The sequence below is a fragment of the Engystomops pustulosus genome, chromosome 1 (genome assembly GCF_040894005.1).
Source record: "Engystomops pustulosus chromosome 1, aEngPut4.maternal, whole genome shotgun sequence".
In the NCBI taxonomy this organism is placed as follows: domain Eukaryota; kingdom Metazoa; phylum Chordata; class Amphibia; order Anura; family Leptodactylidae; genus Engystomops; species Engystomops pustulosus.
In genome coordinates, this window is record NC_092411.1 from 151,226,594 (window position 1) to 151,252,279 (window position 25,686).

Here is a 25,686-nt window from a genome sequence, read left to right on the forward strand (position 1 = left end):
GGATTTCATTTACACATGGGTAGAGATGAGCGAACATACTCGTCCGAGCTTGATGCTCGATCGAGCATTAGCGTACTCGTAACTGCTCGTTGCTCGGACGAGTATTTCGCCCGCTCGAGAAAATGGCAGCTCCCGCCGTTTTGCTTTTTGGCGGCCAGAAACAGAGCCAATCACAAGCCAGGAGACTCTGCAATCCACCCAGCATGACGTGGTACCCTTACACGTAGATAGCAGTGGTTGGCTGGCCAGATCAGGTGACCCTGGGATAGACTAGCCGCTGCCCGCGCTGCTCGGATCATTCTCTGTCTGGATGCCGCTAGGGAGAGAGCTGCTGCTGCTCAGGGAAAGCGTTAGGGTGTTCTATTAGCTTACTGTTAGGCAGGAGTGATTCTAAAAGAACCCAACAGCCCTTCTTAGGGCTACAATAACGTTATAATTTTTTTTTTTTTTTTTTTGCAGCTAGTACCATATTGTGAGGAATTAGCAGGGGGACTTGCTACCGTTGTGTTTAGCTCTTAGTGACACACATATCCACCTCAAACACCAAAGTGGGAAAATTTATTAGGGGTTTGAGTAGAATTAGGCACAGTCTGCCAGTTTCTTTTTATTTTACGTTTATTTTTTTCATAACTCAGCGTCATCTCATCTGGCATAGTAGTGTGCTGTAATACTTGGCTAGAAAATAGCCATAGGAGAATACAAACGTCTTAATTACGCCTACAGTAGCGTTATATATATTTGATTTCTGGTTGATCTGCTGGTGGCTGTACTTGCTGCAGTGCATCTACTATCAAATTGGGAGCAATTTGGAGTCAGACTTGCGACCACTGTGTTTTAGTGACGCACATATCCATCGCAAAGACCGAAGTGGGAAAATTTATTAGGGCCCGGGGTTGTATTTCAATTAGGCACAGTCTGCCAGTTTCTTTTTATTTTACGTTTATTTTTTTCATAACTCAGCGTCATCTCATCTGGCATAGTAGTGTGCTGTAATACTTGGCTAGAAAATAGCCATAGGAGAATACAAACGTCTTAATTACGCCTACAGTAGCGTTATATATATTTGATTTCTGGTTGATCTGCTGGTGGCTGTACTTGCTGCAGTGCATCTACTATCAAATTGGGAGCAATTTGGAGTCAGACTTGCGACCACTGTGTTTTAGTGACGCACATATCCATCGCAAAGACCGAAGTGGGAAAATTTATTAGGGCCCGGGGTTGTATTTCAATTAGGCACAATCTGCCAGTTTCTTTTTATTTTACGTTTATTTTTTTCATAACTCAGCGTCATCTCATCTGGCATAGTAGTGTGCTGTAATACTTGGCTAGAAAATAGCCATAGGAGAATACAAACGTCTTAATTACGCCTACAGTAGCGTTATATATATTTGATTTCTGGTTGATCTGCTGGTGGCTGTACTTGCTGCAGTGCATCTACTATCAAATTGGGAGCAATTTGGAGTCAGACTTGCGACCACTGTGTTTTAGTGACGCACATATCCATCGCAAAGACCGAAGTGGGAAAATTTATTAGGGCCCGGGGTTGTATTTCAACTAGGCACAGTCTGCCAGTTTCTTTTTATTTTACGTTTATTTTTTTCATAACTCAGCGTCATCTCATCTGGCATAGTAGTGTGCTGTAATACTTGGCTAGAAAATAGCCATAGGAGAATACAAACGTCTTAATTACGCCTACAGTAGCGTTATATATATTTGATTTCTGGTTGATCTGCTGGTGGCTGTACTTGCTGCAGTGCATCTACTATCAAATTGGGAGCAATTTGGAGTCAGACTTGCGACCACTGTGTTTTAGTGACGCACATATCCATCGCAAAGACCGAAGTGGGAAAATTTATTAGGGCCCGGGGTTGTATTTCAACTAGGCACAGTCTGCCATTTCCTTTTTTATTTTACGTTTATTTTTTTCATAACTCAGCGTCATCTCATCTGGCATAGTAGTGTGCTGTAATACTTGGCTAGAAAATAGCCATAGCAATAGGATAGCATCGTTTGGTTTTAAAAACTAAAAAACACAAAAAAAAAACAAAAAAAAAAAAAAAGTTAAAAAAAAAATACAAGTTATAACTCTCATTTTCAAAATGTTTAACCCGAGGGCTAGGGGTAGAGGACGAGGGCGGGGACGTGGGCGTCCAACTACTGCAGGGGTCAGAGGCCGTGGTCCTGGGCGGGGTGAGACACCACCTGCTTATGAGGGAGCAGGGGAACGCCGCAGAGCTACACTCCCTAGGTTCATGTCTGAAGTTACTGGGAATCGTGGTAGAGCACTGTTGAGGCCAGAACAGTGCGAACAGGTGATGTCGTGGATTGCTGACAATGCTTCGAGCAATTTGTCCACCAGTCAGTCTTCCACGCAGTCCACCCATGTCACCGAAATCGGCACTCCTCCAGCTCCTGCACCTCAGCCTCCTCCCCCCCAGTCTGCCCCCTCCCAGCAAAATTTGCCATTTGAACCGGCATACTCTGAGGAACTGTTTTCTGGACCCTTCCCACAGTCACAAACCACTTGTCCGGTTGCTGATGAGCAATTTTCCGATGCCCAGGTTTTCCACCAGTCGCAGTCTGTGGGTGATGATGACCTTGTTGACGTAGTGGAAGAAGTGTGTAAAGAGGTGTCCGACGATGAGGAGACACGGTTGTCAGACAGTGGGGAAGTTGTTGTCAGGGCAGGAAGTCCGAGGGGGGAGCAGACTGAGGGATCGGAGGATGATGAGGTGACAGACCCAAGCTGGGTTGAGAGGCCGGGTGAACACAGTGCTTCTGAGACGGAGGAGAGTCCTCGACCAGAACAGGTTGGAAGAGGCAGTGGTGGGGCCAGACGGAGAGGCAGGGCCAGAGCTGGTGCATCAGCGCCAAATGTGTCAACTAGTGAAGCTCCCGTGGCGAGGGCTCCTGCGGCGAGGGCTAGATTTTCAGAAGTCTGGAGGTTCTTTAAGGAAACACCGGATGACCGACGGACTGTGGTGTGCCACATTTGCCAAACCAGGATCAGCAGGGGTTCCACCACTACTAGCTTAACTACCACCAGTATGCGCAGGCATATGAATGCTAAACACCCCACTCAGTGGCAACAAGCGCGTTCACCTCCGGCCGTGCACACCACTGCTCCTTCCCCTGTGTCAGCTGATAGTCAGCCCCCTGCCCAGGACCCTGCCACAAAAACCCCATCGTCACCTCCACGATCCTCCACAGCATCCACCAGCGTTCAGCTCTCCATACCCCAGACGCTGGAGCGGAAACGCAAATATAGTGCAACCCATCCGCACGCCCAAGCCCTTAATGTGCACATCTCCAGATTGTTAAGCCTGGAGATGCTGCCCTATAGGCTAGTAGAGACCGAGGCCTTTCGCAGCCTCATGGCGGCGGCCGCCCCTCGGTGTTCGGTCCCCAGCCGCCACTACTTTTCCCGATGTGCCGTCCCAGCCCTGCACCAGCACGTGTCAGACAACATAACGCCGTTTCTGACAAGGTCCACCTGACCACGGACACGTGGACGAGTGCTGCCGGGCAGGGCCACTATATATCTCTGACGGCACATTGGGTTAACTTGGTGGAGGCTGGGACCGAGTGTGACCCTGCGGCTGGTCATATACTGCCGACGCCGAGGATTGCGGGGCCTACCTCGGTCCAGGTGTTTGAGGCCTACTATGCCTCCTCCTCCTCCCACCCCTCCTCCACCTCCTCCTCCGAACGACCATCCGTGGGCATGGCGCCATCAGTCGCTAGCTCTAGGCACAGCAGCAGTGCCGTCGCTAAGCGACAGCAGGCGGTGCTCAAACTGCTGAGCCTAGGCGATAAAAGGCACACCGCCAAAGAACTATTACAGGGCATCACGGCGCAGACTGATCTGTGGCTGGCACCGCTGAACCTGAAGCCAGGCATGGTTGTGTGTGACAACGGCCGTAACCTGGTGGCGGCTCTGCAACTCGGCAGACTGACACATGTGCCATGCCTGGCCCATGTGTTAAATCTGATAGTTCAGCGTTTCCTCAAGACATACCCCAATCTGTCTGATTTGCTCACGAAGGTGCGCCGCATCTGTGCGCATTTCAGGAAGTCCAGCACAGATGCTGCCACTCTCAGGGCAGCGCAGCGCCGCCTCCAACTGCCCGCTCACCGACTGTTGTGCGACGTGCCCACGAGGTGGAATTCAACACTGACCATGTTATCCAGAGTTTACCAGCAGCGCCGAGCGATTGTAGACTGCCAGATGTCAACTTCCACCAGAACTGGTAGTCAGGTCAGTCAGCTTCCTCAAGTCTACAATGAGGAGTGGACGTGGATGTCTGATATCTGTCAGGTGCTGAGTAACTTTGAGGAGTCAACACAGATGGTCAGTGGCGATGCCGCCATCATCAGCCTCACCATCCCGCTGCTTGGCCTGTTGAAAAACTCTCTGGTCAGCATGAAGTCGGAAGCTTTGCGCTCCTCACAAGAGACAGGGGAAGAAGATTCCCTTGTTGATAGCCAAAGCACCCTTAGGTCTGTTTCTCAGCGCATATCGGAGGAGGTGGAGGTGGAGGAGGATGAGGAGGAAGAGGAGGAGAATGTTGGCGAGACACAAGAGGGGACCATTGTTGAGTCCTACACTGTTGAGCGTGTATGGGCAGAAGAAGAGGAGTTGGAGGAGTTGGAGGAGGAGGAAATGGACAGTCAGGCCAGTGAGGGGAGTGAATTCTTACGCGTTGGTACTCTGGCGCATATGGCAGATTTCATGCTAGGCTGCCTATCCCGTGACCCTCGCGTTCAAAGAATTTATTCCAGCACCGATTACTGGGTGTTCACTCTCCTGGACCCACGGTACAAGCAAAATCTTTCCACTCTCATCCCTGGAGAGGAAAGGAGTGTGAGAATGCATGAATACCAGCAGGCCCTGGTGCACAAGCTGAAACAGTATTTCCCTTCTGACAGCGCTAGCGGCAGAGTGCGTAGTTCTGCGGGACAAGTAGCGAGGGAGAGTAGGCGAGCAGGCAGCTTGTCCAGCACTGGCAAGGGTACGCTTTACAAGGCTTTTGCCAGCTTTATGTCACCCCAGCAAGACACTGTCACCTGTCCCCAGTCTCGGCAGAGTAGGGCTGATCTTTACAGAAAGATGGTGAGGGAGTACGTAGCTGACCATACCATCGTCCTAAATGATCACACAGCTCCCTACAACTACTGGGTTTCAAAGCTGGACATGTGGCACGAACTGGCGCTCTACGCCTTGGAGGTTCTTGCCTGCCCTGCCGCTAGCGTCTTGTCAGAGCGGGTTTTCAGTGCAGCTGGTGGCATCATCACCGATAAGCGTACACGCCTGTCGACTGACAGCGCTGACAGGCTGACGCTTATCAAGATGAATAAAGCATGGATTTCTCCTAATTTCAAATCTCCAGCAGGTGAAGGAAGCTCAACCTGAATAATTTATCCACTCCTCCTCCTCCTCATTTTCCTCCTTCTCCTCCTCTTTCTACAGTAAAGCAGAGGAAACTGGCTGTTTTTTGACAGGGCCCACTGGCTCTAGGTATAGTACTTTATGCATTTAATTTTTCTGGAGGGCCACCTACACGGTCCTCTGTTTTAAACAATTTTTGGGAGTGCCACATACAGGCACTCAATCTATTCAATTTTTCTGGAGGGCCACCTTTCCGGTCCTCTGTTTTAAACAATTTTTTGGGACTGCCACATACAGGCACTCAATCTATTCCATTTTTCTGGAGGGCCACCTACCTGCTCCTCTGGTTTAAAAACTTTTTTGGACTGCCACATACAGGCACTCAATCTATTCCATTTTTCTGGAGGGCCACCTACCTGCTCCTCTGGTTTAAAAACTTTTTTGGACTGCCACATACAGGCACTCAATCTATTCCATTTTTCTGGAGGGCCACCTACCTGCTCCTCTGGTTTGAAAACTTTTTTGGACTGCCACATACAGGCACTCAATCTATTCCATTTTTCTGGAGGGCCACCTACCTGCTCCTCTGGTTTGAAAAATTTTTTGGACTGCCACATACAGGCACTCAATCTATTCCATTTTTCTGGAGGGCCACCTACCTGCTCCTCTGGTTTGAAAAATTTTTTGGACTGCCACATACAGGCACTATCCAAATTGAATTGTCTCCATAGCAGCCTCCACACGTTGTCTCCATTGCTACCTCCAAAAGTCGTCCATATAGCTGCCTCCATACATCGTCCCTTTATCAAACGAGGTTTGTCAGGCCGAAATTTGGGTTGTTTTCATGGATTCCACATCAAAGTTGTTAACTTTGTCGCCACCCTGCTGTGTTATCCACAAAATACACTGGCAAACTTTTACCATTTACGGATATTATTTCAGCGCTTCTTGCGCATCTGTTTACATTCCCCTCACCCGCCATATCCTAAACTTATAAGAACGCTACTACACTTGATCTTATACAAAAGGTTCTTAGAAGTGCTGTTTGGGGAGTAGCCTAGAGACAGGGGCTTGGATTGGCGAAAGCTCGCCTAGCAGCGGAGCGCCAGCTCCATGCGCATCATGCGCTTCTTGCGCATTTGTTTACATTCCCCTCACCCGCCATATCCCAAACTTATAAGAACGCTACTACACTTAACTTGGTGCAGGCTGGGACCGAGTCTGACCCTGGGGCTGGTCATATACTGCCGACGCAGAGGATTGCGGGGCCTACCTCGGTCCAGGTCTCAAAGGCCTACTATACCTCCAAATCCTCCCACCCCTCCTCCACCTCCTCCTCCTCCGAATTACCATCCGTGGGCATGGCGCCATCAGTCGGTAGCTCTAGGCACAGCAGCAGTGCCGTTGCTAAGCGACAGCAGGCGGTGCTCAAACTGCTGAGCCTAGGTGATAAAAGGCACACCGCCCAAGAGCTATTGCAGGGCATTCCACATCAAACTTGTTAACTTTGTCGCCACCCTGCTGTGTAAGCCACAAAATATACTGGAAAACTTTTTTCATTTACGGATATTATTTCAGCGCTTCTTGCGCAGATGTTTACATTCCCCTCACCCGCCATATCCCAAACTTATAAGAACGCTACTACACTTGATCTTATCCGAAAGGTTCTTAGAAGTGCTGTTTGGGGAGTAGCCTAGAGACAGGGGCTTGGATTGGCGAAAGCTCGCCTGGCAGCGGAGCGCCAGCTCCATGCCAAGAACCAACTAACATAGTTTTAACTGCAGCACCTTTAATCTACTACTAGTTCACTGCCTCCATACATCGTCCCCTTATCAAACGAGCTGTGTCAGGCAGAATTTTGGATTGTTTTCATGGCTTCCATGTTAACTTTGTCGCCACCCTGCTGTGTAATCCACAAAATATACTGGCAAACTTTTATCATGTACCAATATTATTTGAGCGCTTCTTGCTCACCTCCTTTGGTTCCTCTCTGCTACCCATTGGTTTGAAGCCTGAGTCCATTTAGGGTATGTCGCCATGCCACTCTCTAGCCTTCCGCTGCTGCCGCTGCCTCTGCGTGCCGTCCCCTATAGTGTCAGGGTCAATTATTGGATGTTTTAGATGCTATCTAGCTTCATTCTGTCACTCTGTCATGGCCATGCTGTTGCCCATAATTTTGGCATAATGGTGCGATTAAGCAGCCTCAGAGGCATCCATGCATGCTGCCCCTGCTGTTTCCTGTCCATTTCCGTGGTGTTTCCATCCTTTTCTGAGGTTTCCAGGTGTTTGGCCAAGCTTCCCTGTGCAGAGCCTTGGTCCCCTTGAAAAATGCTCGAGTCTCCCATTGACTTCAATGGGGCTCGTTACTCGAAACGAGCACTCGAGTATCGGGAAAAGTTCGTCTCGAATAACGAGTACCCGAGCATTTTAGTGCTCGCTCATCTCTACACATGGGTATTAAGATTAGCTTTGGTGGCCTTAACTTCAGCTACAACATGGAATAAGCTAACCTGCTGTTTATTGGGGGTTGGTCTACCTGCGACATGGTGGAACAAAATGAATTGGTAATAGCTATTAACATTATAATGATTTGTGCAGGGCACAGAAAAGAAATGTGGATTTAATACAAAGATCTAGTAAGTCAAATTGCTAGAATTTGGTCTCAATTTATGACCAAACACTGGCACTTATATGTAATTTTGAAATGTTAAGTAGTTTCCTGGATCACTAGGTATGCATATCAGGAAAGAATGCTCATCTTGGTGGCTGGCTTGAAATCTGACTCAATATACAGCAAAAAAAAATTCTAGAAACTGAATGTGCATAACAAGTGGAGAGAGAAAAGGAGAGAGACTAAATTAACTGATGTAGGGACAATGCTGCAAGTGATAACAAATAGCTTTCCTGGGTTTCTCAGGAGGATGTGGATTGTATTGTAGAAGAAATTATATTTGGCACTCAGACAAATAGGTCTTCCAGTACGTATATAAAACTATGAAATTATAAAGAAGAAGAAAAAATACTTTTCTTATGAATACAAATATATAAACTAAACTGAACAATTATCAAAGTCAATAAAAGGTGTATGTATTTAATGTCTAACAGACACAAGGCAGCCCCTGCCTCCTCCTTACCTACTCCATTTTTATGTATTTCCCTTACACCCCCTTATATCCCCATTTAGATTTACCTTACTGGGGATTATCTGTATGGGCACTGTCAACCACCTGCACATCCGTGTATGGGGATTGCACCCCTCTTTTGATAGGTCCTCTATTGCTGATTCCCTCTTCTCCTCTTAATAAATGGCAGTGGTGGCGAACCACCAGAGGGCAGGCAGAGCTCCGCATCGCCCCCTCTGCACAGGTTCAGCTTATAATCAGAGCTCCGGCCAGGCAGGAGAGTAGGGCCGGAGCTCCAGAGAATCCATGGGGGTCTTTGTGTGCTATTAACTGTACTGGTGTACTGGCACCAATGAACTCAAACAAGTGGCAGCACATAGAGTTATACACTCTCTCCGCTGCTACTACTCACAGCAGCATATGACACAAGTAGAGAGAGGACTTACGGCAGCTCTTTATGATTTCCACTGACCTTCCTTACCTGCTCAGCATGCCTGCCCATCAAAGCATTGCTACAGGGATCAGTGCTGCTCCTGTGCCTTTGAATATCTGCTCCCAGAGAGCAGACAGTAACTTCCTCCAGCAGCAGTGGGGTAGGTGCACGCTCTGCCTAAGTGCTGGGCCTCGCCACCTCATCCTGCTAGCAGCAGCAGCCCCGTTCCCTGGCATCCACCCTCCTCCAAAGACTACAGAGAGTGACACGGGGATCATAAAGGTGAGGAATAAGGAGAGGCTGACACACTCCATATCTGGTTACTATTCTTCTTTTCCTCTGTGTATCTATAACTCCCAACATGGCCTTAGGGACCTATGGATCTGCTGGTAATTGTAGTTTCCTTTACTGCTGACCACCATGTGAGTACAGCAGTTATGCCCACAACAACACTGACTGGTGGAAGCTTATTCATACTTGTATTAGAATTTCATATAAAATAATTAAAAAACCTATAGTAATTCCACCACTTTCCTGGGCAATCCAGCAGAGATCACCCAGTAGCCAGTGGTCCTTTTATACTTGGCAGTGATTGGGGCTAAAAGTAAACAATGACAGTAAGCTTAGCCCTGATTGGTAACTTTTCCACTATTTGTGAGAGCGGTTGTGTGTATTGCCAATGCAGGAAGTGTATTACTCCAGGTGATGAAGATGATTCACTGTATGGCAGTAATATTTATCCCTGTATATATGGCTGTAATATTTATCCCTGTGTGTATGGCTGTAATATTTACCCCTGTATATATGGCAGTAATATTTATTCCTGTGTGTATAGCGGTATTATTTATACCTGTATGGTGGTAATATTTATCACTGTATTACAGTATAATGTATTCTTGTTTAACGGTAAAATGCATCACTGTTTGCTCTAGGTTAGTGATATTATTTGTCTTTGTATAGTAGTCTTTATTATCAGTATTGTGGTATTTATGTTGTTGTAATGGTGGTGGCCATCATGTAGCAGTATTATTTGACCTTGTATAGTGGTATTGCTGGTAATATTGGACTAAATTCCCATTTTGGGACTTTGTGATAGATATGTTGACTTTGGTTTGCAATTTGGGCACTCAGTCTCTAAAAGGTTTGCCACCACTGATATATGGGAATCCTGGTGGGATACCAGCTGCTCACACCATTGGCAACAAGAGGCCCTGACTCAGCCTTACTTGCCTTTTACAAATCATGGGTTAACGTTCACATTGCTTCTTGAGTTGGGGAGTTCTTAAGGGGTACCTCTTTTCCAAGTCTATGTGCTTTCTCACGCTAACATCCGCCCACTGTCTAATTTCATTATGACCGGAGAGAGTGCTGGAAGGCATGATTTTGTGGCAGAGTTACGACCTTCGACCTTCTGTGTAGGGTGCATCCCTGGCTGAGCATGTGGACTGTATCCCAATCACATGACCGGGTACAAGCGTTTCACAATCACGTCTCCACTCATGCCAGTGGAGGGAGGGTACTCGTCGATAGCAGGATGTGTGTTCGCGATTGGTGGAGGAGTGGCGCACCTCCGGTGAGGGGTGAGTTATTTAACATCAGTGTGTCATCGCTAGTATCAATGCGGTAGTACTCACCTATTCTACCCTTGCTAAATCAACCCCTAAGGATAGTTTATTTAGAAATGCATTGGGACAGTTTTATAAAATATAGGCGTTAGACAGGAGTCAGTGATAAGTGAATCCTCCTCTCTATGTTGACACTAGAACTGATGTCAAATTTTTGTGTAAGAACCTGAGAACTGGCCAATTAAACACAAAAGAGTAAACAGTAGAAAGATTATTTCCTTGCTGGTAGTTTAGTAGTGTAAAAGCTAGTGACAGTGTTTCTTTAAACATCAGTCAAAAATGTTTCTGCATATAGGCATTATTAAGAGGAAAATAGCATCAATTCAAGAAATAACAAATTTAAAGGGGTTTTACCACGGAGGAAAGTTAGGCCCTATCCACGGGATAGGGCCTAACTTGTTGATCTGTGGGGGTCTTAGTGCTGAGACCCCCGCAGCTTGTGAAAACGAGGGGTCAGTCGGACCTTCATGGAAAAACCCCTTTAAAGGGCTTTTCGGGCAAACCAACAATCCTTCTTTTGGCCAAGGAAGTATTTAATACAAAATTAGAGAATTCTTACCTCTCAACACCCAATCATTGCTCCTTCCACCAATGGTCCAGTCACAGTGATGTTCCTATAACCACAGTGGGCCAATTACTAGTGATTTGAAACCAAGCTTGAACACACAAAGCCAAAGTAATCACCAAACACATATGTCTAAGTTATATAAGTAATGTGTTTTGTCGTTTAAATTTTAAAGGGGTATTCCCACAAAGACAAGTGTCTTACATGTACTCAAAATAACACATTCTCTAATTCAGTTATTAACAAAAATACAGCATTTCAAAGATATAATTCCAACCTGTCTTTATCAGTTCTGGTGTGTACAATTTCAGTTGCCCCTAGACACAACCCATCTTGCCATCGGCTTCACGGAGCTTGTCTCTCTCTCTCTCTGCTCCCTGTACTCTAGCCAGGGGCAAACTCCGTCCGCCTGGCCCACCCGCACGAACTCCGGCCTGAACACCCACCCGCTGGCCCGACCGCCACCCTGGACACCCAAACACCAAGTGACATTATATGTATTTCTATATATTGTAAACCATCACTTGGTAGAGTGATAGATGGGCAGTTTGTCCCTTTAAGGTTCCTGGCCTCCATGTTATAGGGGTTTTGTAACTGAACTTTAGATCCAGGGTTTAGATGTTGCAGGGTTCCTGCATTGATGCCTCCTCTCCATACTCCATGACCTGTTATATACCTGACCCTTTAGCTGCAGGTGTGGATGTTCAGATTGTTGAGGAGCAAATGGACAGAGACAAGATTTATTGTTAATCCTGGTTCTTATGACAATCCAACATTTTTAAAATCCAATTGTCACAGAGACCAAAAAAGTTCTTGCTGAGATTACAATGAAAATATACAGTTCCGACTTACATACAAATTCAACTTAAGAACATACCTACAGACCCTTTCTTGTATGTAACCTGGGGACTGCCTGTATATATATTATTATATGTGCATTTATATATACAGTATAGCTGTGTGAGGGCTTATTTTCTGCATAACAAATTTTACTTCTCAGTTACAGTATTTATTATTCCATGCCGTAAAGTGGGAAGCTGAAAACATTTTTTTTAATTTTAATACTTTCCCTGTGCTCCCCAAATGTTTAGTCTGCTTTATTCTTTGGTTCGGTATGATCACGATGATACCAAATTTATACAAGTTTTATTGTGTTCTAATACTTTTTCAATAATTAAAACAATGCGTACGAAAAAAGAAAATAGCTCCGCTATCTTCTGACACTAATAACTTTTTCATACTTTAGTGTACGGAGCTGTGTGTGTTTCCTTAAGGAGCTGCCATTTTACAATGTTACAATTTTGAGGACTGTGCAACCTTTTGACTACATTTTTTTTTTTTACATTTTTATGTGATGTAAAATGGTGTAAATGTGGCGTTTCGGACATTTGGCTATTTTCCGTTAGGAGATTCACCGCCGGTATTAACCATTTTGATATTTTGATAGATCTGCCATTTTGGGACGCAGCGATACATACCGTGTTTGTGTTTTTTACTGTTTATTTAGTTTTATATCAGTTCTAAGGATAGGAGGCGATTTGAATTATTAGGGTTTTGCAGTATGTGGCACTTTTACATAGGATTCATTACCATAAGAGTCACTGGCGCATTGTATTGAATTTCCAGAAACCATACAGAATCGAGTCTGACGAAGACCCGAGGCTGTCATGGCAACCAATCGCTGCTCCCCGATGATGTCACAGGGAGTAGCAATCTCAACAAAGATGGCGACGCCCACAAAATCAATGCTAGCACCGATCGTGGATATTAGCAGTGGGTGTTTGCTGCAATATGCAGCGAACCAAACGTCTCACCCCGTGCGCCCTCTTCATACACCCTTTGTAGCTCTATACGGCGCAGAGCGTGAAGGAGATATTAGCATATAAATGTGTGTAATTGTATAAACAGGTTTGTACAAATATGTATATATTTTTTTCAGGGGAAGGGGAGCACCATGCAGAAGTTTGCTATGGGGCCCAGCCTCTCCTAATTACGCCATTGACTCTAGCCCCACCAATCTGCAGTCCAGGATGGAACTCATTTACCGATGCACACTGATACACAGAGTTCCAGAAGCAGCAGCATGAGGAGAACTACAAGCTACAGACAGAAAAGTTCTTTATATGGGGAGGCACAGCAGATCTAGTGTGTTGTGCATTATGTAAATAATTATGTGCAATATTCAGGGCCTGATAAAATTATCCATCCAATGGTTTGGGATTTTATGTGATTTTAACACTAGTTCTTTTTCTATCTTATCTTAGATTTCGAGCTGCATGATGTTTTTGGCAGTTCTTTTGATTGTACACAAGATATGAAGGACAATGATGTAATTTCTCTGAATCAAACTAGATCGGAAAGATGGATTGTATTCAGTATGTAATGGAAGGTTTATTTAAAACAAAGTCACTAATGAAAATAAACAGCTTTCTTCAGCAGGTGCAAAATGAAGGCATAACATAAAGTTGACTTTTCTTCAGGCAAAAGGCTTTAACATAAGACAGGTAATCCTCCCCATACAGTCTGTAAAGTTACAGCAGAGTCCTCCAGAGTCCTGCTAAACCTCCAGGCTAATAAATGCAAGGCAACCCCTGGCCTGGATACATGGGAGCAGTCATCCCACCGGCTCTCAGACTACTCCAGTAATACCGGCCCAGATCAGCAGCAGCAAGCAGCTATACTACTTTTAAATAACGGTCAGAAACCCAAGGTTCCTGACAAAGATTAGCGGCTTACCTCGGCACTTCGGTGACATGTATGGGCCCTCAACCACGATACCCTGTGCCTTCTCACATACCCCCCTCATTTGCCCAAAGCCGAGGTGCTGGGCACCTTGAACCAGCAAACGGTGCACCCTTGATAGTGCATCTGCTTTTCCATGCAATTTGCCAGCTCTGTGTTCCACATTAAACCTGAAGTCCTGTAATGCAAGAAACCAGCGTGTTATCCGGGCATTATTCCCCTTTTCCCTTCTCATCCACTTCAGTGGGGCATGATCTGAGACCAGTTTGAACTTTCTGCCCATTAGGTAATACCTGAGGGAATCTAATGCCCACTTAATGGGCAGACATTCTCTTTCTACTATGGAATATTTTTTTTCTGCAGGGGAAGGCTTACAGCTTAAATACATTACAGGGTGCTCTTCTCCATTTATATCCTGTGACAATATCGCACCCAACCCTACATTAGAAGCATCTGTCTGCACTACAAAGACAGCCTCCGGGGTCCAATTCACCATGACTGATTTTGTCCCTTTTGTGAGCTCCGTTAGTGGGGCAGCAACGGTGGCAAGGTCAGGGACAAACCGCCTATAATAGCCCACAATTCCCAAGAATGCCCTCACTTGTTCTTTTTTTTATAGTGGGCGTGGCCAATTTTGAATTGCTTCAACTTTTCTTATTTGGGGTTTAATTAAGCCCCTTCCTACGATATAACCTAGATATTTTGTTTCCTCCATAACAACCTTTGGGTTGATGGTAAACCCGGCATTCCTTAAAGCATCTAAAACTGCTTGTTCTTTATTAAGATGACTTTCCCAATCACGACTAAATATGACAATATCATCTAGGTAAGCAGTGGCATATTTCTTATGAGGAATCAGTATCCGATCCATTACCCTTTGAAACATGGCAGGAGCCACCTGCAGCCCAAAAGGCATCCTTATATACAGGTAGCATCCTTGAGAGTTGGAAAAGGCAGTCTTTTCCTTGGTCTCCTTTGACAGTGGGATCTGCCAATACCCCTTTGTGAGATGCAATGAAGTAATGTAATAGGCTTGCGCTAACCTTTCAATTAGTTCATCCACCCTTGGCATCGGGTAGGCGTCCACATTGGAGACTTCATTAAGCTTTCTATAATCGTTACAGAAACACCACTCCCCATTCAATTTGGCTACCAACACTATTGGACATGACCATCGGCTCTTAGATTCCTCATTGACCCTTAACAATTTCATGTTCAATGCCAGAGGTAAGACCAGGCAATTCAGAGAACATATCTTTATTATGCTCTAACAACTCCTTGCACTGCTGCTTTTGTGATGGTGAGAGGATGCTTGTAATAGAAACATCTCTAAAATCCACCTTTGACTGGGCAAGTAAGCAAGTGTCTCTATCTCTCCAAGGCTTTATAAGGTTTACATGATATAACTGGATAGGCGTCCTTTTTCCTGGCTGGTGTATCCTATAGTTAACCTCACCCACCTTTTAAAGAACTTCATATGGGTCCTGCCACTTTGCAAGGAATTTGATTTCCTGTGGGTACAAGCACCAGTACCCTATCACCTGGCTGGAACTAACTAATTCTGGCTGATCTATTATATACCCTACTTTGGGCTTCTTGGGCCTTAAGAAGATGTTGCTTAACAATTGGCATGACATCTGCTATCCTTTCATGCATCTGGGCAGCAAACTTAATTATGCTTTTGTATAGAGTTACCTCACTTTCCCAGGTCTCCTTCCCGGGGTGACGTCCATACAACAGTTCAAAGGGTGAAAACCCTGTGGAGGCTTGTGGTACTTCTCTTATGGAAAACAATAGGTAGGGTATCAGACAATCCCAATCGCGACGATCTTTTTCCACTACCTTTATTAACATCCCCTTCAGTGTTTTATTAAATAGTTCTACTAGCCCATCAGTCTAAGGATGATATACTGAAGTGTGTAATTGTTTTATATTTAGTATTTTACAAAGCTCCCTCATAACATGTAACATGAAGGGTGTTCCCTGATCAGTCAAGATTAGAGATGAGTGAGCACTAAAATGCTCGGGTACTCGTTATTCGAGACGAACTTTTCCCGATGCTCGAGTGCTCGTCTCGAATAACGAGCCCCATTGAAGTCAATGGGAGACTCAAAATTTTTCAAAGGGACCAAGGCTCTGCACAGGGAAGCTTGGCCAAACACCTGGGAACCTCAGAAAAGGATGGAAACACCATGGAAATGGACAGGAAACAGCAGGGCAGCATGCATGGATGCCTCTGAGGCTGCTTAATCGCACCATTATGCCAAAATTATGGGCAACAGCATGGCCATGACAGAGTGACCGAATGAGGCTAGATAGCATCTAAAACATGCAATAATTGACCCTGACACAAAAGTTACGGCATGCAGAGGCAGCGGCAGCAGCGGCAGGCTAGAGAGTGTCATGGCGACATACCCTAAATGGACTCAGGCTTCAAACCAATGGGTGGCAGAGAGGAACCAAAGGAGGTGAGCAAGAAGCGCTGAAATGATTTCCTATGTCAACAAAAGGTTGACGGTATATTTAGTCGATAACACAGCATGGTGGCGACATAGTGACCAAGTTCCATAACGTATCTGGTGAAACACCCGAAAAATGAGCCTGACACAGCTCTTTTGATAAGGGGACGACATGTGGAGGCAGCCATGGAGACGACTTCCAAGATTAAGAGCGACAGTATGGGGCATTCATATTGCGCTGCTATGATTACAACTTCAGGTCTCCAGCATGGCGGCGACAGATGGGCCGAGTTCCACTATGTATCTGGTGAAACACCTGAAAATTCTGCCTGACACAGCTTGTTTGATAAGGGGATGATGTGCTGCATATCCTCTCGTGCTCCAGCGTCTGGGGTATAGAGAGTTGAAATGAGACATTGGTGGACGCTGTGGAGGATCGTGGAGGCAAAATGGACAGGAAACAGCAGGGGCAGCATGCATGGATGCCTCTGAGGCTGCCTAATCTTGGGATGGAGCTGGCGGTCCAATGCCAGGCGAGCTTTCGCCTGTCCAAGCCCCTGTCTCTCGGCTCCTCCCCACCCAAAATGGGCCTGGGGGCCAGAAGCGTTTACTTTGAAAAAATTATAATTTTCAAAGCAGGCCGGGTCGTTTGAATATTTCACCTAGGAATAATGGAATAGCATAGTGGTTCTATTTTTAATTGTTTTTACGGAAATGGTTCCATGATTAAGAGCGACAGTATGAGGCATCCATATTGAGCTGCTATGATTGCAACTTCAGGCCTCCAGCATGGCGGCGATAGATGGGCTGAGTTCCACTATGTATCTGGTGAAACACCTGAAAACTCTGCCTGACACAGCTTGTTTGATAAGGGGACGATGTATGGAGGCAGTGAACTAGTAGTAGATTAAAGGTGCTGCAGTTAAAACTATGTTAGTTGGATCTTGAGATGGAGCTGGCGCTCCGCTGCCAGGCGAGCTTTTGCCAATCCAAGCCCCTGTCTCTAGGCTACTCCCCAAACTTCAAACTTCTAAGAACCTTTTGTATAAGATCAAGTGTAGTGGCGTTCTTATAAGTTTGGGTTATGGCGGGTGAGGGGAATGTAAACAGATGCGCAAGAAGCGCTGAAATAATATCTGTAAATGATAAAAGTTTGCCAGTATATTTTGTGGATTATACAGCAGGGTGGCGACAAAGTTAACAAGTTTGATGTGGAATCCATGAAAACAACCCAAAATTCTGCCTGACACAGTTCGTTTGATAAGGAGACCATGTATGGAGGCAGCTATATGGACGACTTTTGGAGGCAGCTATGGCGAAGACGTGTGGAGGTAGCAATGGAGACAACGTGTGGATAGTACCTGTATGTGGCAGTCCAAAAAAAGTTTTCAAACCAGAGGAGCAGGTAGGTGGTCCTCCAGAAAAATTAAATAGATTGAGTGCCTGTATGTGGCACTCCCAAAAATTGATTAAAACAGAGGACCGGGTAGGTGGCCCTCCAGAAAAATTAAATACATAGAGTACTATAGCTAGAGCCAGATGGCCCTGGCAAAAAATAGCCAGTTTCCTCTGCTTTAGTGTACAAAGAGGAGGAGAAGGAGGACAATGAGGAGGAGGAGTGCATACATTATTCAGGTTGAGCTTCTTTCACCTGGTGGAAAATGAAAATCCGGAGAAATCCAGGCTTTATTCATCTTGATAAGCGTCAGCCTGTCAGCGCTGTCAGTCGACAGGCGTGTACGCTTATCGGTGACGATGCCACCAGCTGCACTGAAAACCCGCTCGGACAACACGCTAGCGGCAGGGCAGGCAAGAACCTCCAAGGCGTACAGCGCCAGTTCGTGCCACATGTCCAGCTTTGAAACCCAGTAGTTGTAGGGAGCTGTGTAATCATTTAGCATGGTATGGTCAGCTACGTCTTTCTGTAAATATCAGCCCTACTCTGCCGAGACTGGGGACAGGTGACAGTGTCTTGCTGGGGTGACATAAAACTGGCAAAGGCCTTGTAAAGCGTCCCCCTGCCAGTCCTGGAAAAGCTGCCTGCTCGCCTACTCTCCCTCGCTACTTGTCCCGCAGAAGTACGCCCTCTGCCGCTAGCGCTGTCAGAAGGGAAATACAGCTTGTGCTGGTATTCATGCATTCTCACACTCCTTTCCTCTCCAGGGATGAGAGTGGAAAGATTTTGCTTGTACCGTGGGTCCAGGAGAGTGAATACCCAGTTATCGGTGCTGGAATAAATTCTTTGAACGCGAGGGTCACGGGATAGGCAGCCTAGCATGAAATCTGCCATATGCGCCAGAGTCCCAACGCACAAGAATTCACTCCCCTCACTGGCCTGACTGCCCATTTCCTCCTCCTCCAACTCCTCTTCTTCTGCCCATACACGCTGAACAGTGAAGGACTGAACAATGGTCCCCTCTTCTGTCTTGCCAACATTCTCCTCCTCTTCCTCCTCCACCTCCTCCGATATGCGCTGAGAAACAGACCTAAGGGTGCTTTGGCTATCAACAAGGGAATCTTCTTCCCCCGTCTCTTGTGACGAGCGCAAAGCTTCCGACTTCATGCTGACCAGAGAGTTTTTCAACAGGCCAAGCAGCGGGATGGTGAGGCTGATGATGGCGGCATCGCCACTGACCATCTGTGTTGACTCCTCAAAGTTACTCAGCACCTGACAGATATCAGACATCCACGTCTACTCCTCATTGTAGACTTGAGGAAGCTGACTGACCTGACTACCAGTTCTGGTGGAAGTTGACATCTGGCAGTCTACAATCGCTCTGCGCTGCTGGTAAACTCTGGATAACATGGTTAATGTTGAATTCCACCTCGTGGGCACGTCGCACAACAGTCGGTGAGCGGGCAGTTGGAGGCGGCGCTGCGCTGCCCTGAGAGTGGCAGCATCTGTGCTGGACTTCCTGAAATGCGCACAGATGCGGCGCACCTTCGTGAGCAAATCAGACAGATTGGGGTATGTCTTGAGGAAACGCTGAACTATCAGATTTAACACATGGGCCAGGCATGGCACATGTGTCAGTCTGCCAAGTTGCAGAGCCGCTACCAGGTTACGGCCGTTGTCACACACAACCATGCCTGGCTTCAGGTTCAGCGGTGCCAGCCACAGATCAGTCTGCGCCGTGATGCCCTGTAATAGCTCTTGGGCGGTGTGCCTTTTATCGCCTAGGCTCAGCAGTTTGAGCACTGCCTGCTGTCGCTTAGCGACGGCACTGCTGCTGTGCCTAGAGCTACCGACTGATGGCGCCATGCCCACGGATGGTAATTCGGAGGAGGAGGGGGATGAGGGGTGGGAGGAGGAGGAGGCATAGTAGGCCTTTGAGACCTAGACCGAGATAGGCCCCGCAATCCTCGGCGTCGGCAGTATATGACCAGCCCTAGGGTCAGACTCAGTCCCAGCCTCCACCAAGTTAACCCAATGTGCCGTCAGCGACATATAGTGGCCCTGCCCGGCAGCACTCGTCCACGTGTCCGTGGTCAGGTGGACCTTGTCAGAAACGGCGTTGGTCAGGGCACGGATGATGTTCTCTGACACGTGCTTGTGCAGGGCTGGGACGGCACATCGGAAAAGTAGTGGCGGCTGCGGACCGAATACCGAGGGGCGGCCGCGGCCGTGAGGTTTCGAAAGGCCTCGGTCTCTACCAGCCTATAGGGCAGCATCTCCAGGCTAAGCAACTTGGAGATGTGGACGTTGAGGGCTTGGGCGTGTGGGTGGGTTGCGCTATACTTCCTTTTGCGCTCCAGCGTCTGGGGTATGGAGAGCTGAACGCTGGTGGATGCTGTGGAGGATCGTGGAGGCGAAGATGGGGTTTTCGCACGGGAGGTGTTTGGGCCGTGGTCCTGGGCAGGGGGCTGACTTGCAGATGACACAGGGGAAGGAGCAGTGGTGTGCCCGGCCGGAGGTGAACGGGCTTGGTGCCATTGAGTGGGGTGTTTAGCATTCATATGCCTGCGCATACTGGTGGTAGTTAAGCTAGTAGTGGTGGAACCCCTGCTGATCCTGGTTTGGCAAAGGTTGCACACCACAGTCCGTCGGTCATCCGGTGTTTCTTTAAAGAACCTCCAGACTTCTGAAAATCTAGCCCTTGCCACGGGAGCTTGACTACGGGCAACATTTGGAGCTGATGCACCAGCTCTGGCCCTGCCTCTCCGTCTGGCCCCACCACTGCCTCTTCCAACCTGTTCTGCTATAGGACTCACCTCCGTCTCAGAAGCACTGTGTTCACCCGGCCTATCAACCCTGCTTGGGTCTGTCACCTCATCATCCTCCGATCCCTCAGTCTGCTCCCCCATCGGACTTCCTGCCCTGACAACAACTTCACCACTGTCTGACAACCGTGTCTCCTCATCGTCCGACACCACTTTACACACTTGTTCCACTACGTCAATAATGTCATCATCACCCACAGACTGCGACCGGTGGAAAACCTGGGCATCGGAAAATTGCTCAGCAGCAACCGAACAAGTAGTTTGTGACTGTGGGAAGGGTCCAGAAAACAGTTCCTCAGAGTATGCCGGTTCAAATGCCAAATTTTGCTGGGAGGGGGCAGACTGGGGGGAAGGAGGCTGAGGTGGAGGAGCTGGAGGAGTGCTGATTTCGGTGACATTGGTGGACTGTGTGGAAGACTGACTGGTGGACAAATGGCTAGAAGCAGTGTCCGCAATCCACGACATCACCTGTTCGCACTGTTCTGGCCTCAACAGTGCTCTACCACGAGTACTAGTAACTTGAGACATGATGAACCTAGGGAGTGTAGCTCTGCGGCATTCCCCTGCTCCCTCATCAGCAGGTGGTGTCTCCCTCCGCCCAGGACCACGGCCTCTGACCCCTGCAGTAGTTGGACGCCCACGTCCACGCCCTCGTCCTCTACCCCTAGCCCTCGGGTTAAACATTTTCAAAATTAAAGTGTAAACTTCAATTTTTTTTTTTTTGTGTTTTTTGTGTTTTTTTTTTAAACAAAACGATGCTATCCTATTGCTATGGCTAGTTTCTAACCTACACTGACAGCACACAACTGGATTTTGAACTGTGCCAGATGACTTTGAGTTATAAGAGAAATAAACGTAAAAAATAAATAAATCAGCAGACTGTGCCTAATTCAAATCAAACCCCTAATAAATTGTCCCACTTCGGTGTTTGAGGTGGATATGTGTGTCACTAATAGCTAAACACAACGGTCGCAAGTCTCCCAGCAAATTCCTCACAATATGGTACTAGCTGCACTAGTAATGCCAGCAAGCCCAGCCACAAGCAAACAAAAAAAAAGGAAAATATAACGCTATTGTAGGCCTAAGTAAGTCGTTGGGGTTCTCCTATGGCTATTTTCTAGCCCACACTCAAAGCACACTGCTTTGGCAGATTACTGTGAGTTCTAAAAAGAAATAAACGTAAAAAAAAACAAATCAGCAGACTCGGCGTAATTCAAATCAAACCCCTAATAAATTGCCCCACTTCGGTGTTTGAGGTGGATATGTGTGTCACTAAGAGCTAAACACAAGTCTCCCTGCAAATTACTCACAATATGGTACTATCTGCACTACTAATAGCAGCAAGCCCAGCCACAAGCAAACCAAAAAAAAGGAAAACAAAACATTACTGTAGCCCTAAGAAGGACTGTTGGGTTCTTGTAGAATCACTCCTGCCTAACACTATTCTAATAGAACACCCTAACGCTTTCCCTGACCAGCAGCAGCTCTCTCCCTAGCGGCATCCAGACAGATAATGACGCGAGCAGCGCGGGCAGGGGCTAGTCTATTCCAGGGTCACCTGATCTGGCCAGCCAACCACTGCTATCAACGTGTAAGGGTACCACGTCATGCTGGGTGGAGTGCAGAGTCTCCTGGCTTGTGATTGGCTCTGTTTCTGGCCGCCAAAAAGCAAAACGGCGGGAGATGCCATTTTCTCGAGCGGGCGAAATACTCGTCCGAGCAACGAGCAGTTTCGAGTACGCTAATGCTCGAACGAGCATCAAGCTCGACGAGTATGTTCGCTCATCTCTAGTCAAGATCTCTTAAGCAGACCTGTTCTAGTAAAAATATGGAACAACTCACGTGCTATACATTTTGAAGAGGCATTTCTTAAAGGCACTGCTTCTGGTTACCTTGTTGCATAGTCCATGATGACTAGGATATACTGGTGCCCTCTAGCAGATTTTATTAGTGGGCCTACCAGATCCATGGCTATGCACTCAAATGGGTAGAGGTATTAAGGGGCTCTGGAAATGAAAGACTGGAGCAGTTAATTGGCATACTGGACAGGTCTGACAATAATTAGATATCTCAGGCAAAGGGCTCTAACATAAGACAGGTTATCCTCACCATACAGTCTGTAAAGTTACAGCAGAGTCCTCCAGCATCTCTGACCCAGTCCTGGGACAACAGCAGGAGAAAGACACCAGACCAACACTTCAGGCTTGGAGCCACACACCCTCAGCACTGCTAAACCTCCAGGTTAAAAAATGCAAGGCAACACCTGGCCTGGATACATGGGAGTAGTCATCCCACCGGCTCTCAGACTACTCCAGTAAAAGCCGTCCCGGATCAGCTGCAGCAAGCAGCTTACTTCACTGAGGCCAGGCACCTCGGTGACAGGTATCAGCCCTCAACCAGAATACCCTGTGCCTTATCACAGATCATATATATTTACATGGAAATGCATTTTTCTATATTTCATGTACGTGGGTAGCACTATTTTGTTATATAGATCATATATCATGTATAGGTTATGTATATATTGTGTTTCACTTTTCACTTCGGGACTTTAGAATCGCATTATATGGCTGTAGCATTTGATCGGCTAGATCAACCCCTCCCATGTGTTGACTGTACTCTTGTATGCAGACTGGCTTGAGAACTGTGGCATTGGCTCCTATAACAGAGACAGGGGTGCTGTAATCTGCATGGATAGATGTGAGGACAAACACATCTCTCTTGTCCTTATATTTTGTCAGCATGATGTTACTCTGACACAACGACTTGCTTTCACCCCGTCTCAATTTAAGGTCCACCAGATTTTTTGGGAGGCCTCTTTTATTCCTCCTTATTGTTCTGCAGGACACTGTTTCTTTTTCAAAGAGGCACTGAAAGAGAGGGACACTTGTATAGAAATTATCTATGTAAAGGTGATAGCCTTTACCCAACAGGGGGAATAAAAGATCCCACACAATTTTACCGCTTGTGGTTAGGACAGGGGTGCACTCAGGTGGACAGATCTGGGAGTCCTTTCCCTCATAGATACGGAATTTGTAGGTGTATACGCTTTCACTTTCACAGAGCTTGTAAACTTTGATCCCGTATCTAGCTCTTTTGCTTGGCAAATATTGCCGGAATTTAAGCCTACCTCTAAAAAGTACAAGTGACTCGTCGATGGCTATATTTTTTGTGGGGTGTAGGCCTCCATAAATTTCTCATTAAAATGAGTCCCTACTGGCCTTATTTTGTATGATGGGTCTTGAGTAGAGATGAGCGAGCACTAAAATGCTCGGGTACTCGTTATTCGAGATGAACTTTTCCCGATGCTCGAGTGCTCGTCTCGAATAACGAGCCCCATTGAAGTCAATGGGAGACTCGAGCATTTTTCAAGGGGACCAAGGCTCTGCACAGGGAAGCTTGGCCAAACACCTGGGAACCTCAGAAAAGGATGGAAACACCACGGAAATGGACAGGAAACAGCAGGGGCAGCATGCATGGATGCCTCTGAGGCTGCTTAATCGCACCATTATGCCAAAATTATGGGCAACAGCGTGGCCATGACAGAGTGACAGAATGAAGCTAGATAGCATCTAAAACATCCAATAATTGACCCTGACACTATAGGGGACGGCATGCAGAGGCAGCGGCAGCAGCGGCAGGCTAGAGAGTGGCATGGCGACATACCCTAAATGGACTCAGGCTTCAAACCAATGGGTGGCAGAGAGGAACCAAAGGAGGTGAGCAAGAAGCGCTCAAATAATATCGGTACATGATAAAAGTTTGCCAGTATATTTTGTGGATTACACAGCAGGGTGGCGACAAAGTTAACATGGAAGCCATGAAAACAACCCAAAATTCTGCCTGACACAGCTCGTTTGATAAGGGGACCATGTATGGAGGCAGTGAACTAGTAGTAGATTAAAGGTGCTGCAGTTAAAACTATGTTAGTTGGATCTTGGCATGGAGCTGGCGCTCCGCTGCCAGACGAGCTTTCGCCAATCCAAGCCCCTGTCTCTAGGCTACTCCCCAAACAGCACTTCTAAGAACCTTTTGTATAAGATCAAGTGTAGTAGCGTTCTTATAAGTTTAGGATATGGCGGGTGAGGGGAATGTAAACAGATGCGCAAGAAGCGCTGAAATAATATTGGTAAATGATAAAAGTTTGCCAGTATATTTTGTGGATTACACAGCAGGGTGGCATCAAAGTTAACAAGTTTGTTGTGGAAGCCATGAAAACAACCCAAAATTCTGCCTGACACAGCTCGTTTGATAAGGGGACCATGTATGCCTACAGTTCATGCCAGTCGCTGCACTGGCTGCCAGTCTCCTTTCGAATACAGTTTAAAATAATAACCCTCATCCATAAAGCTCTGTATAATGCTGCACCCCCCTACAACTCCTCTCTTATCTCAGTCTATCGCCCAACCCGTGCTCTTAGATCCGCCAGTGATCTTAGATCAACCTCTACCCTAGTGCGGACCTCCCACTTGCGTCTCCAAGACTTCTCTAGAGCTGCACCAATTCTATGGAATGCTCTGCCCCGGACTATCAGACTAATACCTAACCTCCAAAGTTTCAAACGTGCTCTTAAAACCCATTTCTTTAGGCAAGCCTATAACACTCATTAACTGCATGAAGTTTTAACTCTTCTACTAACCCGTCCTGTGTCGTCCTCCCATCTGTTATCCAGCAACTAACAGGCACCAGACTTCTCTGCAGTCCCATTCACCCTGGACCTGGTATATAAGATGACGGCTGAGTGGTTCAAGCGACAGCAATTCCATTTATTATATTTTGTTCTATTCCCTAAGAAGAATGGCTTGACCATTAAATATTCTTTTACCTCGTGTTACCCCATCATCTTCATAAACCGTAAGCTCTGGCGAGCAGGGACCTCACTCCTGTTGTTCCATACAAATGTTGTGCTCTGTTACATTACATTTGTATTTGTTTCCTAAGATTTGTAAAGCGCTACGGAATATGATGGCGCTATATAAATAAAGATTATTATTATTGTTATTATGGAGGCAGTGAACTAGTAGTAGATTAAAGGTGCTGCAGTTAAAACTATGTTAGTTGGATCTTGGGATGGAGCTGGCGCTCCGCTTCCAGGCGAGCTTTCGCCAATCCAAGCCCCTGTCTCTAGGC

The 25,686-nt window shown here is 46.7% G+C and overlaps 1 protein-coding gene across 5 annotated transcripts in view; it reads right to left on the minus strand.

Annotated features, from left to right (window-relative positions):
- CIMAP1D (CIMAP1 family member D) overlaps nt 1–25,686 on the minus strand; it is a 56,008-nt gene that overhangs the window by 17,837 nt on the left and 12,485 nt on the right. For 2 of the 5 annotated variants that reach the window (XM_072110963.1, XM_072110940.1), the window contains exons 2-3: nt 13,871–14,054; nt 11,129–11,183 (exon numbers count right to left, since the gene is read on the minus strand). The gene's annotated coding sequence lies outside the window, so the exon portion shown is untranslated. Of the gene's footprint in view, nt 1–11,128; nt 11,184–12,724; nt 12,779–13,870; nt 14,055–25,686 lie in introns of those variants that run through there. The other 3 variants (XM_072110972.1, XM_072110947.1, XM_072110956.1) reach the window with 2 other exon arrangements.